General features: G+C 37.1%; 1 protein-coding gene across 4 annotated transcripts in view; it reads left to right on the forward strand.

Annotated features, from left to right (window-relative positions):
* CAMK4 (calcium/calmodulin dependent protein kinase IV) overlaps window positions 1-14,663 on the forward strand; it is a 244,059-nt gene that overhangs the window by 68,296 nt on the left and 161,100 nt on the right. The window lies entirely within an intron of this gene.

Below are 14,663 nucleotides of genomic sequence, written 5' to 3' on the forward strand. Positions count from 1 at the left end.
ACAACTTAAAAACAAACAAACAAACATATTTGGCACTTTGTCTCGACTTTTTAAACTTCCATTTAATCTTCATCCCTCTATAACCTTTTTTCAACCTATAGTACTCCAAGAAAACCACTCTCACTAAAATCAGTACTGACTTTCTAAGTAGCTGGTCCAAAGAGCAAATTTTAGTCCATGGCATTTAATATTATTGATCCTTTCCTCCTTATAAGTGACCCGATTTAAGTCAAATAAGTGTGTGATTGTACCATTGTTTGGAAAGAGGAGAGAAAAGTTATATTGTTGATTGTGTAGAGAATTGTGACCAAATTTGTTTTCATCACCCCAACTGATAGTTAGGCCCGTGGTAGAAACAGTTCCATGTTTTGCTACTATCATTTGTTTTGTGCAGCTCCTGTATTTCTGTCTACCAGCAATGTTTTAACATAGGAAAAAGGAAGCTCCAAGTTTGAGTTGAAGAAAAGTACTGTAATGTGAGGAGAAAATGGATGGGGCCTGACAAGGATAAAAGGTATATTTAGAGGATATTTAGGGAAATACATTGCCATCTTTAAGAGAAGTTTGAAATATGGCTCTATTTTGCTTAGGGGTTACTATACTTCCCTAAGATTTTATAAAATGTCTCATATGTTTCCTGGAAGAAGACAGAAGATTACGATAATGGTAAGAAATTTAGATATAGTCTTTGCTTTATGGAAAATAACATTTAATTTAGGAATGGGAGATACCTATTTATGTTTACAGTACAAGGCAGTCCAGAATTAAGTGCTAAAATAAATGAGCAAATGACTTTTTCATTTATTTAACATGAAATCACTGAGTGCCTGAAGAATGCAAGCACCCGTGTTAGGCGGTAAGAGGTACTGAGGACTGGGAGAGCAGAGAGGAATAAAATGCTTTGGGAGAAGGGGAGAAAACTCCAATTGGAGTGTTCGTGGGAGGCTGATAGGAGGAGGTGGAAATCTGAGGGGTGACTTTGAGGATGGGCGTAACTTAAAAACATGAAAGGACATGAGAAGTTGTTCTGGGCAACAGCATAAGTCAAGACATGAAATGAGTAATGAACCTGTCTTCCAGGCATAGTTAGTGATAATGTCTAATTTTGCAGTTTCCTAAAAAAAAATCGAAGGAATTGATTGTAAGGGGCAAAATACTTAGTGACAGTAGTCACAGTAGCAGAGTCTGAGTTGCATCTAATGTTCTAGACCTGTACTGTCCAGTACAGTACCACCTGCCATGTGTGTAGCTACTTAGCAATTGAAATGTGGCTGGTCTGACTTGAGATGTGTTTTAAGTATAAAATACATGCTAGATTTTTAAAGACCTAGCATAAGGACAAAAAAGAATGTAAAGTATCAATAATTTTATATTGGTTATATGTTGAAATGACAATATTTTAGACTAATTTATATTGGACATAATTTGGATACGTTGATTATATCAAATATATTATTAAAATTAATTTTACCTGTTCCTTTTTACTTCTTTTTTAAAAATTTTATTTCTTTTTTGGCTGCGTTGGGTCTTTGTTGCTGCACGCGGGCTTTCTCTAGTTGCAACGAGTGGGAGCTACTCTTTGTTGTGGTGTGCAGGCTCTAGGAGTGCAGGCTTCAGTAGTTGTGGCTCACGGATTTAGTTGCTCTGTGGCATGTGAGATCTTCCCGGACCAGGGCATGACCCCATGTCCCCTGCATTGGCAGGTGGATTCTTAACCACTGCGCCACCAGGGAAGTCCCCCTTATTACTTTTTTTTTTTTAACATCTTTATTGGAGTATAATTGCTTTACAATGTTGTGTTAGTTTCTACTGTATAACAAAGTGAATCAGCTGTATATATACATATATCGCCATATCCCCTCCCTCTTGCGACTGCCTGCAACCCTCCCTATCCCACCCCTCTAGGCGGTCACAGAGCACCAAGCTGATCTCCCTGTGCTATGTAGCTGCTTCCCACTAGCTATCTGTTTTACATTTGGTAGTGTATATGTGTCAATGCTACTCTCTCAATTCGTCCCAGCATACCCTTCCACCTCCCCGTGTCCTCAAGTCTATTCTCTACTTCTGCATCTTTATTCCTGTCCTGCCCCTAGGTTCATCAGAACTATTTTTTTTAGATTCCATATATATGTGTTAGCATACAGTATTTGTTTTTCTCTTTCTGACTTACTTCACTCTGTATGACAGACTCTAGGTCCATCCACCTCACTACAACTAACTCAATTTCATTTCTTTTTATGGCTGAGTAATATTCCATTGTATATATGTGCCACATCTTCTTTATCCATTTATCTGTCGATGGACACCTAGGTTGCTTCCATGTCCTGGCTATTGTAAATAGTGCTGCAATGAACATTGGGGTTCATGTGTCTTTTTGAATTATGGATTTCTCAGGGTATATGCCCAGTAGTGGGATTGCTGGGTCATATGGTAGTTCTATTTTTAGTTTTTTAAGGAACATCCATACTGTTCTTCATAGTGACTGTATCAATTTACATTCCCACCAACAGTGCAAGAGAGTTCCCTTTTCTCCAGCATTTATTGTTTGTAGATTTTTTGATGATGGCCATTCTGACTGGTGTGAGGTGATACCTCATTGTACTTTTGATTTTCATTTCTCTAATGGTTAGTGATGCTGAGCATCCTTTCATGTGTTTGTTGGCAATCTGTATATCTTCTTTGGAGAATTATCTATTTAGGTCTTCTGCCCATTTTTGGATTGGGTTGTTTGTTTTTTTGATATTGAACTGCATGAGCTGCTTGTATATTTTGGAGATTAATCCTTTCTCAGTTGCTTCGTTTGCAAATATTCTCTCCCATTCTGAGGGTTGTCTTTTTGTCTTGTTTATGGTTTCCTTTGCTGTGCAAAAGCTTTTAAGTTTCATTAGGTCCCATTTGTTTATTTTTGTTTTTATTTCCATTTCTCTAGGAGGTGGGTCAAAAAGGATCTTGCTGTGATTTATGTCATAGAGTGTTCTGCCTATGTTTTCCTTTAAGAGCTTTATAGTGTCTGGCCTTACATTTAGGTCTTTAATCCATTTTGAGTTTATTTTTGTGTATGGTGTTAGGAAGTGTTCTAATTTCATTCTTTTACATGTAGCTGTCCAGTTTTCCCAGCAACACTTATTGAAGAGACTGTCTTTTCTCCACTGTATATTCTTGCCTCCTTTATCAAAGATAAGGTGACCATATGTGCGTGGGTTTATCTCTGGGCTTTCTATCCTGTTCCACTGATCTATATTTCTGTTTTTGTGCCAGTACCATACTGTCTTGATTACTGTAGCTTTGTAGTATAGCCTGACGTCAGGGAGCCCGATTCCTCCAGCTCCGTTTTTCTTTCTCAAGATTGCTTTGGCTATTCGGGGTCTTTTGTGTTTCCATACAAATTGTGAAATTTTTTCTTCTACTGCTGTGAAAAATGCCATTGGTAGTTTGATAGGGATTGCACTGAATTTGTAAATTGCTTTGGGTAGTATAGTCATTTTCACAACGTTGATTCTTGCAATCTAAGGACATGGTATATCTCTCCATCTGTTTGTGTCATCTTTAATTTCATTCATCAGTGTCTCATAGTTTTCTGCATACAGGTCTTTTGTCTCCTTAGTTAGGTTTATTCCTAGGTATTTTATTCTTTTTGTTGCAGTGGTAAATGGGAGTGTTTCCTTAATTTCTCTTTCAGACTTTTCATCATTAGTGTGTAGGAATGCAAGAGATTTCTGTGCATTAATTTTGTATCCTGCTACTTTACCAAATTGATTGATTAGCTCTAGTAGTTTTCTGGTAGCATCTTTAGGATTCTCAATGTATAGTATCATGTCATCAGCAAACAGTGACAGTTTTACTTCTTCTTTTCCGATTTGGATTCCTTTTATTTCTTTCTCTTCTCTGGTTGCTGTGGCTAAAACTTCCAAAACTATGGTGAATAATAGTGGTGAGAGTGGGTATCCTTGTTTTGTTCCTGATCTTAGAGGAAATGGTATCAGTTTTTCACCATTGAGAACAATGTTGGCTGTGGGTTTGTCAATATGGACTTTATTATGTTGAGGTAAGTTCCCTCTATGCCTACTTTCTGGAGGGTTTTTTTATCATAAATGGGTGTTGAATTTTGTCGAAAGCTTTTTCTGCATCTATTGAGATGATCATATGGTTTTTCTCCTTCAATTTGTTAATATGGTGTGTCACATTGATTGATTTGCATATATTGAAGAATCCTTGCATTCCTGGGATAAACCCCACTTGATCATGGTGTATGATCCTTTTAATGTGCTGTTGGATTCTGTTTGCTAGTATTTTGTTGAGGATTTTTGCATCTATGTTCATCAGTGATATTGGCCTGTAGTTTTCTTTTTTTTGACATCTTTGTCTGGTTTTGGTATCAGGGTGATGGTGGCCTCGTAGAATGAGTTTGGGAGTGTTCCTCCCTCTGCAATATTTTGGAAGAGTTTGAGAAGGATAGGTGTTAGCTCTTCTCTAAATGTTTGATAGAATTTGCCTGTGAAGACATCTGGTCCTGGGCTTTTGTTTGTTGGAAGATTTTTTAGTCACAGTTTCAATTTCAGTGCTTGTGATTGGTCTGTTTATATTTTCTATTTCTTCCTGGTTCAGTCTCAGGAGGTTATGCTTTTCTAAGAATTTGTCCATTTCTTCCAGGTTGTCCATTTTATTGGCATACAGTTGTTTGTCGTAATCTCTCATGATGCTTTCTATTTCTGCAGTGTCAGTTGTTACTTCTCCTTTTTCATTTCTAATTCTGTTGACTTGAGTCTTCTCCTTTATTTCTTGATAAATCTAGCTAATGGTTTATCAAATTTGTTTATCTTCTCAAAGAACCAGCTTTTAGTTTTATTGATCTTAGTTATTGTTTCCTTCATTTCTTTTTCATTTATTTCTGATCTGATCTTTATGATTTATTTCCTTCTGCTAAATTTGGGGATCATTTTTGTTCTTTTTTCTCTATTTGCTTTAGGTGTAAAGTTAGGTTGTTTATTTGAGATGTTTTTTATTTCTTGAGGTAGGATTGTATTGCTATAAACTTCCCTCTTAGAACTGCTTTTGCTGCATCCCATAGGTTTTGGGTCACTGTGTTTTCGTTGTCATTGGTTTCTATGTATTTTTTGATTTCCACTTTGATTTCTTCAGTAATCTCTTGGTTATTTATTAGTGTATTGTTTAGCTTCCATGTGTTTGTGTTTTTTACAGTTTTTTTCCCTGTAATTGATTTCTAATCTCATAGTGTTGTGATCAGAATAGATCCTTGATAAGATTTCAGTTTTCTTAAATTTTCCAAGGTTTGATTTGTGACCGAAGATGTGATCTATCCTGGAGAATGTTCCATGAGCACTTGAGAAGAAAGTGTATTCTGTTGTTTTTTGGATGGAATGTCCTTTATATATCAATTAAGTCCATCTTGTTTAATGTATCATTTAAAGCTTGTGTTTCCTTATTTATTTTTATTTTGGATGATCTGTCCATTGGTGAAAGTGGGGTGTTAAAGTCCCCTACTATGATTGTGTTACTGACGATTTCCCCTTTTATGACTGTAGCATTTGCCTTATGTATTGAGGTGCTCCTATGTTGGGTGCATAAATATTTACAATTGTTATATCTTCTTGGATTGATCCCTTGATCATTATGTAGTGTCCTTCTTTGTCTCTTGTAATAGTCTTTATTTTAAAGTATATTTTGTCTGATATGAGAATTGTTACTCTAGCTTTCTTTTGATTTCCATTTGCATGGAATATCTTTTTCCATCCCCTCACTTTTAGTCTGTATGTTTCCCTAGGTCTTAAGTGGGTCTCTTGTAGACATAATATATATGGATCTTGTTTTTGTATCCATTCAGCCAGTCTATGTCTTTTGCTTGGAGCATTTAATACATTTACATTTAAGATAATTATCGACATGTATGTTCCTATTACCATTTTTTTAATTGTTTTGGGTTTGTTACTGTAGGTCTTTTCCTTCTTTTGTGTTTCCTGCCCAGAGAAGTTCCTTTAGGATTTGTTGTAAAGCTGGTTTGGTGGTGCTGAATTCTCTTAGCTTTTGCTTGTCTGTAAAGGTTTTAATTTCTCTGTCGAATCTTGATGAGATCCTTTCTGAGTAGAGTAATCTTGGTTGTAGGTTTTCCCCTTTCATCACTTTAAATATGTCCTGCCACTCCCTTCTGGCTTACAGAGTTTCTGCTGAAAGATCAGGTGTTAACCTTATGGGGATTCCGTTGTATGTTATTTGTTGCTTTTCCCTTGCTGTTTTTAATATTTTTTCTTTGTGTGTGGCTACTGGGAATGTTAAATTACATACATGGCCACCATTCATAGCTAGCATTTTGCTTCTATTTGGCAGTGCTATTCTAAATGCTATATAACACAAGAGTGTGGAAACAAATGACTTCTGCAATATGATTCCTCCCCATGTACATATATTTTTAAAAGCCTTCTTTGACTTCTAATCATGTGCCTTATATGTGATAGAGTGCAGGATTTTCTTTTCAGTTGCCAAATTGACTTGTACAATATTATGAAGTTGCATCTATGCTGAACTTCTCATAGGGTCCTTACTTTGAGCAAGCCTGCAAGCAGCCCCCAGCTCTATCCAGGAGACAGTTAGAGTTGGGCTCATACTTGGGTGCTTTTTGCACCCCTGCCCTCCTGTCATTTTCATCTATCATTTCACCTAGAGTTTAAAGGAAATGAAAAAAGAGAATGAGAAATGAGACAAAGCATGAGACAATGAAGTTAGCTGAAATCATAAAAATGATAGACCAATTGTCTACTAATGTCTGAATCGTGGGACTGCTTTGCTCATAAGATTTGTGAAACAAAGTAGAGTTGCTACCATTAACACAAGTGAAAAATACAAAAGTGAAAGAGCACATCTGGACTGGCTGCATTTTTCCTTCTTGGTAATCTGAAACTTTGCCTTTTCTGGGAGTATGACTCTTCACTTCATCTAGTTGTTTGAATTATTTTGAGATTCTCTAATTTCGTTTTGGAATAAAACACCTAGTAATATGTATTGTTTTAGTAAAAATGAAGTCATTGATGAAAAGTATAGATAATCATTGCAGTAATAGTCTTTTTGTTCAAGTATTCTCAAAGGAAAAAAATTAAATAAATGTCTTATTTTCCCCTTTTTGTTAAAATATTTAATTCACTGTCTGCTTCTTGGCCATTGATACTATAGTGGTAGATGTCATAGACAAATTGCTGAAGAAAAGAATGTAATTGACTTTTTCACTGAATAAATGAGTTTTTCATCACTTTAAGGAGTTGACCCATTTAAACTTTTGCAACGTATTTTAAATTAGCTTGAGAGAGATGTTATGAAAAAAATATGGGATTGTAAATGTTGGAATCAAGCAAAAATTAGTTTACTTTAACATCACCTTTTAACATGTCCTAAGAACTCTCCTGTCAAAAATTTGAACTGCATTTTACATTAGATTTAGTTGAATGCGTTTGCATCAAAATTACCAGTTAATTTTCGCTGAGGGGGAAGAAACCTCTTGAGAGCCAAAGTGGATTCAAAATATCTCTGTCCTTGTGTTCATGAACTCAGTAACCATAATTTTAGAGAAGAAATTTTATTTACCATTGGGAAAATTTGCAGTTTGCAAATTTGTGATTTGAACTGACCCCTAATGAAAATCCACATACTGGAAAAGGATTTGATGGCTTTATGGCTAATTATTTTTTTAACCAGCCCCCTTCAGATACCGTTTGTAAGAGGTATCTTGCCTCCTTCACCAGCTAGCTTGTCTATTTGCTTCTACATATCTCAGGCAAAATCTCTTCCTAGCAATAATGGAAAAGATTATTTACTGGAGAATGGCAACAAAAGACTTTTTTGAGAATAATTCATCTCATTCTATAGAATGATTTACATACATGCTTACACACTAAAACAGTCACAATGAATATAAATGTGTACGTTTAACTAACTTCAAATGATAAGAATAACAGAGTGACTCTGGTGGTAACTGCTGATCTATTTCCACTCGAGTGTTAGCGAAACTCTTACTGGAGTGACTAAAGGAACTATGAGTCCTGATTTTATTCCAGTCATGCCTGGGATTGGAATGTTCGTGAAGAAAAGTCATTTTTCTTTGAATGGGGTGTGGGAAAGGACCTAGATAGGAAGACGAATTTTTCTTAGTAAGTGTAGCTTTCATAGGGATAGCTGAATTGGAGACCATAACTTAGGTAAGTGAATTGGATTCTCCCAATTCAGAGAGACTTAATTCCATTCTGTCCAGCTTCCTTATGCCCTCTCCCCACTACATTTTGAGGACCTTGTTTTAACCAGGCTCTACAAAATTTACCTTTACATAAATTTGGTTCCATTTACAGATTTAGATTCACTTTTAGGACAGGACTGAAGGACAAGCTATTGTAGTTTTCTTTGCATATTCACTCTATCACTTATCTTTTCTTTCTGCAATTCACTTGCAAAAAGACTAAGTTTAGTTGGTTTTCATATGAGAAAGAGAGAAGTCTCTTTGTTCAGTTAAGAATAATTTATTTTGAAGACCTTTTGATATAATTAATCAACTGGCATTTGAATTAGGCAAGGATGCTTACTAAAGAGTGAATGTTCTTAAATAATAAAGCCTTGGAATCTTTTAAACTACCATTTTAAACTACCATTGACTTTGGACTGAAAGGAAATGTTAAAGTATTTTACACTTATAGGTTATATTCTCTCAGTTTCCAAGCTACTGCTTGGTTGTGAATTAAACATTTTTGGAAACGGTCTGAAGTTTTCAGGATTCCAGAGTCACCTTATAAATGTATTGAAACCAGTTATTGCTTTTAAATGTAACTTACTAATAAAATATAAAAACCTAGGGTTTAAAAATCCAAATATGTAGAATTATAAGAAAGGAGATGATAATAAGGATTACAGAAGAATATTTTATTTTATGAAATACTCAATGTTCCCTCTAAAGATAATTTTTTCCTGTACTTATCATTATTTATACATGGATATTTATCTATAGGTCACAAAGTTTGCAGATAAAATTTAAAACAATTTTGGGAGCCATTGTCTTTGAAGATCAATTCAAAATGACAGCAAAGCATCTCTGGAATTGAAATTTAATGCAGTGGAAAAACATTACGTGATCTAGACATGTTCAGTTTGGTTGACTCGGGTTTTAGAAAAAGTCAATTATGTAAAATACTCTTGGAATCATTTATGCAATGGGAAAAAAGAGCTAATTATCTGGGCTTTAGCCCTAGATATTGAACTCATTAAAAATGCCTTCTATAATTTCAAACTGAAACCCAGTTAATAATTTAAAAAGCAAAAGAAAATTAAACATCCAGTCATTTGAAAATAACATTTGTTTAATTGTAGATAAAAAATATAATAATTGAGATGTTGTTAACCTTCCACTTGGCATATTGGGTTTATCTATGTTGTGGTTTTATTTGTTTAATTTCATTGACTGATTGACTTCTTTGTATAACAAACATGTGCTAAATTCTTACTAGGTGTCACGGCCTATGATCCATGCTGGAAACATGAATGAATAAGACTTAATCCCTGGTCTTAGGCTCTTAGAGTCTTGTGGGTTCAGACAAACATGCACACACAGAAGAGTGATGCAGTGTTACAAGGTTGTGACAACTGTTGGTTCAGGGCATTATGAGGGTACATAGGTTAATGATTCCAGGACTTTACAACTTAAGAATATCCTATTGTCAGTAAGCATCCACACCAAATCAATTGCCACCTGAATGATCTTATCACTTCTCCTGAGTGAAAGACAAATAAGGCAGCATGATTAAAGACATGCATTTGTATGGAACTCTTCAGGGTCCGGGGTCAACACCTCAATCCCTCCCTGGGGGGCCTAGCCAGTCTTGGAGGAAATGTGTAGGCATTTTTTGCTGCACTTAACCATCCTCATAAGGGCTCATTGAAGTTGAAGCTTCTTAAGCTAAAGCCAAACCAAGACGTGAACCTTGATATTTTGGCCCCTCTTGTGTTGACCCTGATTCTGAGCTGTTTACTGTCTGCTTAGTCTGGTAGTTCTTCCCCTAGGGGTGCTGTGGCCTCCATGCTTCTCACAGTATGTAGGTTGTTTCACCTGCTTCAATTTGCTTTCCCTGCATTGAGTGACCCCAGCCACCACCCTTTCACATCCATCATCTCATTAAAATTTAACTTTGCTCATTTTTACAAAGTGAGTTTGAAATGAATGCGAGCTGGGTATAGGACTCAAGACTTGGGATTTATTCCATCTCTAGGACCAGTAGTCATCTCAGTGTCATTTAGAGGTGAGGGCAGAGGTTGATTAAGGATGTTTATTGGTCTGGTGCCTTGACTTGCAGGAAAATAAATGTGCAATCTTGTAAATCTTGGAAATAAGCAGACAAATAGTTTCTTAGATTAAGAATGAGTACAAAAAGGACTTCCTGTGGCACAGTGGTTAAGGATCTGCCTGCCAAGCAGGGGACATGGGTTTGATCCCTGGTCTGGGGAGATCCCACATGCCATGGAGCAACTAAGCCCGCATGCCACAACTACTGAGCCTGTGCTCAAGAGCCCGTCAGCCACAACTACTGAAGCCCGCGCGCCTAGAGCCCATGCTCCGCAACAAGAGAAGCCACCGTGATGAGAAGCCCACACACCGCAACAGAGAGTAGACCCCACTCGCCGCAACTAGAGAAAGCCCACGCGCAGCAACAAAGACCCAATGCAGCCAAAAATAAATACATAAAAAATAAAATAAATTTATTAAAAAAAAAAAAGAATGAGTACAAGGTAGGTGACACCTTGTTGAGTAATCCTCCCTGGTGTGTACCTGTTACTTAGCCTAACATGGCATGTTCAACTTTATTGGTAATGGTGCAGAACTGATGTAACCATCCTCCTCAATCATGGCATGCTATATTCCAGGTTGTATGAGGTTTCTCTGGCTTTCGTTCTTTGTTTCTTCTTCACCAGCCATCCCACCTCCCTACCTCTACCCCCAGTAAGCATCCATTCTAATGTGTTTGGTGTATGTCTTTGGAGATGAATGTATCATTATAAAATTCAGTGTTTTCTATATAATCAGGCTTTTAATATACACAAATGGCATTATGCTGCTTAGTGAATGAGATGCCAGGGGGTTGCCAGAAATTCAGTAAGGCTTGAAGTGAAGGCACTAATAGCAGAAGAGGTAGGCAGGAGCCAACTGATAGATGACCTTATATGTCATGCTAAGGAATTGGGATTTCATCCATCAATAGTAGGGGGTTATTAAAAAAGAGAATGACAATATCAGCTTTGAGACCCAACGTTACTTTGACAGTAGTGTGGAAGATGGCTTGGAGGGTATGTATGTAAGTGCTAAGCTTGGCACTTAGTTTGTAGGAACTTCTCAATAATGATAGCTAGTATTTTCATGTTTCAGTAATCCCTGTTCTACTGAACACAGTATAGCTTTAAGATTAAGAATATATTCTGACACATTCACTTAAAGAAAATTCTAGTGAATTACAAAAAAGCATAGTAGTCCTTTTTTTATACTTATTGAACTACAGAAAGTCATAGTAAGTGTATTTTCTTTTCTCGCACACAAAACAATTATTTGTATTCATTTGGGAAGCTTTATCTAGCGTTCTGGGCTGTGAGGAGTATTATGAGTCCTCTTAGCTGTGTTCATCTGATAGCAGTGGTGAGCATTATTCTCACAGGCATATGACAGATCTCACACATACCTACCCAAGAATGTCATTAAAATATAGCTGAGTTTAAATAGTGAAGTTTTTGTGCGGAGAAAATGTTATCAAAGAATCTGACCATCATCAATCTTTCTATAATCAGAGCATTGCCTGGGTGAATGTGAAAAACTTCAAATCCCCCCTTCTACAACTTCCCCCAACACCCTCTGCTATTGTGAGGAGATGTGGCATCAGTTTAGCTGGCATAAGGTTGTAATGAGGTCCAAGGCAAAAAGAAAAAAAATTATTCTACTTCCTCTTCCTGATATTTTCTAAACTTGGCTGATGGAGGGGGCTGCCTGGGGCCATGTGGCAGCCACCACCTGCACAGTTGCTGGCTTTGGAGAAGACTTGCTGAGAGAGAGTGCTGCTATTAGCATAATATATAGCTTGCTTTGTACCTCTGTGATTGCTGTTCGAAGATGAATTGAGCTTTGAATGGAAAAGCTCTAAACAGGTGATATGTTAACCCATTTTTTCTTTGGAAGGAAAAAGGAGTTCAGGAGATAATAGAAAGTCTACATAATGGATAAGAGATAATAGAAAGTCTACATAATGGATAAGACACCAGCTGGACAATCTGTGACACCCACAGAATGTGTAGGGGGATATTCAGGTTTTATAGAGCCAGCATCACACCCTCTGTTCATATGGCAGAGCTGTCATTCAAAGGAAAGTTGAAGGATTCCCCGCTTTTCTAGAGAAGTTTCTCAAGGCCTGATCATTGTAAATATTATATAAAAACAGCTGTGTTTGCTGTTGTCTTTGTTCTCATTCTGGTATAGAATTAATGTGGATGATTTGTCCATCTTCTCAATCTGAGTAGCAGTGAGGTGGGTTTGTGGTGTTGTTGCTGTTCTTTTTGGGGTTTTTTTGTTTGTTTGTTTCTTTGGTACTTTTTCACTGCCAGTTCTCTTGGTATATTTAGAAAGCCAGATTAAAAGTTACACCGTTCTTTAGAAAAGTCAAAGAACTAAAAATATGGGATGGACTTCTGTTCTGGAAGTGTTAGTCCTTTTCTTTTTAAACCAAAGCATATTCTTTGGTTTTCTAATTATAAGTTTTGGTACAAAGAACTTATTCATTCCAGGAAATACTTCCATTTCATTGCAAGATGATGCACCCTGCAACATGGCACAAATGTTTCTCATGCAGCTGAGTGCCAGGACCTTAAGACCAAAGTGGAGGACCCCTCATAGACACTCAGAGGATGTGGGTTTGAGGGATTGTCAAATAAGCCAGGTGTCATGGTGGTTACAGGCAGTGGCTTTAATGCTAGAGAGAACTGGGATCAAGTTCCAGATTTACCTTTTGCTAATTGAATGACCTTGAGCAAGTAAGTAACCTCTCTGGGCTTCAATCTTTTCATCTGTAAAAGGGCATAAAAAAGAATTATGCCCATATGTTATGAGAATTAGATGAGATAACACATGTTCATATGTATTCTTCAGAATATGGCGCAGGGACTTCCCTGGTGGCAGAGTGGTTAAGAATCTGCCTGCCAGCTCAGGGGACACGGGTCCGAGCCCTAGTTCCGGAAGATCCCACATGCCGCGGAGCAACTAAGCCCGTGCGCCACAACTACTGAGCCTGCGCTCTAGAGCCTGTGAGCCACAACTGCTGAGCCCACGTGCCACAACTACTGAAGCCTGTGCACCTAGAGCCCGTGCTTCACAATGAGAGAAGCCACTGCAATGAGAAGCCCACATACCGCATCAAAGAGTAGCCCTGCTTGCTGCAGCTAGAGAAAGCCACATGCAGCAACGAAGACCCAACACAGCCAAAAATAAAATAAATAAATTTATTAATAAATAAATAAAGTTCTTTATAAAAAAAAAGAAAAAGAACATGGCACAATGCCTGACCTAGAGTAACTGCTTATTAAGTGTTAATTATTATTGTTTCTGAGATACCTGGATTTGTTCATATTTTCCATGATCCCATCAGGCTTAGTCAGAACATAAAGAGGCTTCCGTGACTTCTCCTTTTGAGATATTCTGGAGTTTCTTGTGATAGTAGAAGTTTCAGGACCCAAACGGATGATACTTCAACTGCAGATTAATAGACTTCTTCAGGCTATGCCTTATAAATATTCTAGAACAGTCCAAGAAACTCTCTGAGATGTCTTTGAGTTTAAAACACAGTGTAGGAATGAGCTGAGGGCCAACAACCCATTGGTTCATGTGATTTGTTGGTGGAGGACCCCTGCAACTCATATTGCATATTGTACCTTCAATGGGGCAACCTTTGGAACATTGGCTATAGTATATTTTTTGGAGACTTCAGTTAGTAATAGAATTCCTTTTTTCCATCATTGGGCAAATATGATTAAAACTAACTTCTTTGCAAACTTAAAACTTAACTTTAACTTAAGCTATGTATGAAGGAATTTTTACTACACCAGATGGATGTCCCTTCTATTCTGGATATCCTGTGTTCCTAAACAAATTGCAATTCTAAATTGGGTAAGTCTCATCTTAAGCCAGGGTTTCTCAATCTCAGCACTATTGACATTTTGGGCCAATAATTCTTTGATTTTTTTTTTTTTTTGAGTGATGTCACCGTGTGCTTTGCAGGATTTTTAGCAATGTCTCTGTCCTGTACTTACAAGATGTTAGTAGCAAACCCCACTGCACTCAGACAACAAAAATGTCTGCAGAGATTGATAAATGTCACCTAGGGAAGGGCCAAAATCACCCCCAGTTGAGAGCCACTGCATTAAGTGCAGCTACTTAGCATTGATAATTTTAATACAGGTCTAATTGTGCGACTTTAACATCGCTGCTTTGAGGAAGTTTGCTTTCTCCCCTTGATCTCTCTGTCCTCTGGAGGTATTCATTAAGCCTCTTCTGTCTTTATACTTATCCTGTTCTGTGGCCTCAGCCATCACCTCTAGTCATATGATGTCCAACTCTTTCCAATCTGAACATCTTGACTGGATTTTTTAGT

This window comes from Balaenoptera musculus, chromosome 3, assembly GCF_009873245.2.
Source record: "Balaenoptera musculus isolate JJ_BM4_2016_0621 chromosome 3, mBalMus1.pri.v3, whole genome shotgun sequence".
NCBI lineage: Eukaryota > Metazoa > Chordata > Mammalia > Artiodactyla > Balaenopteridae > Balaenoptera > Balaenoptera musculus.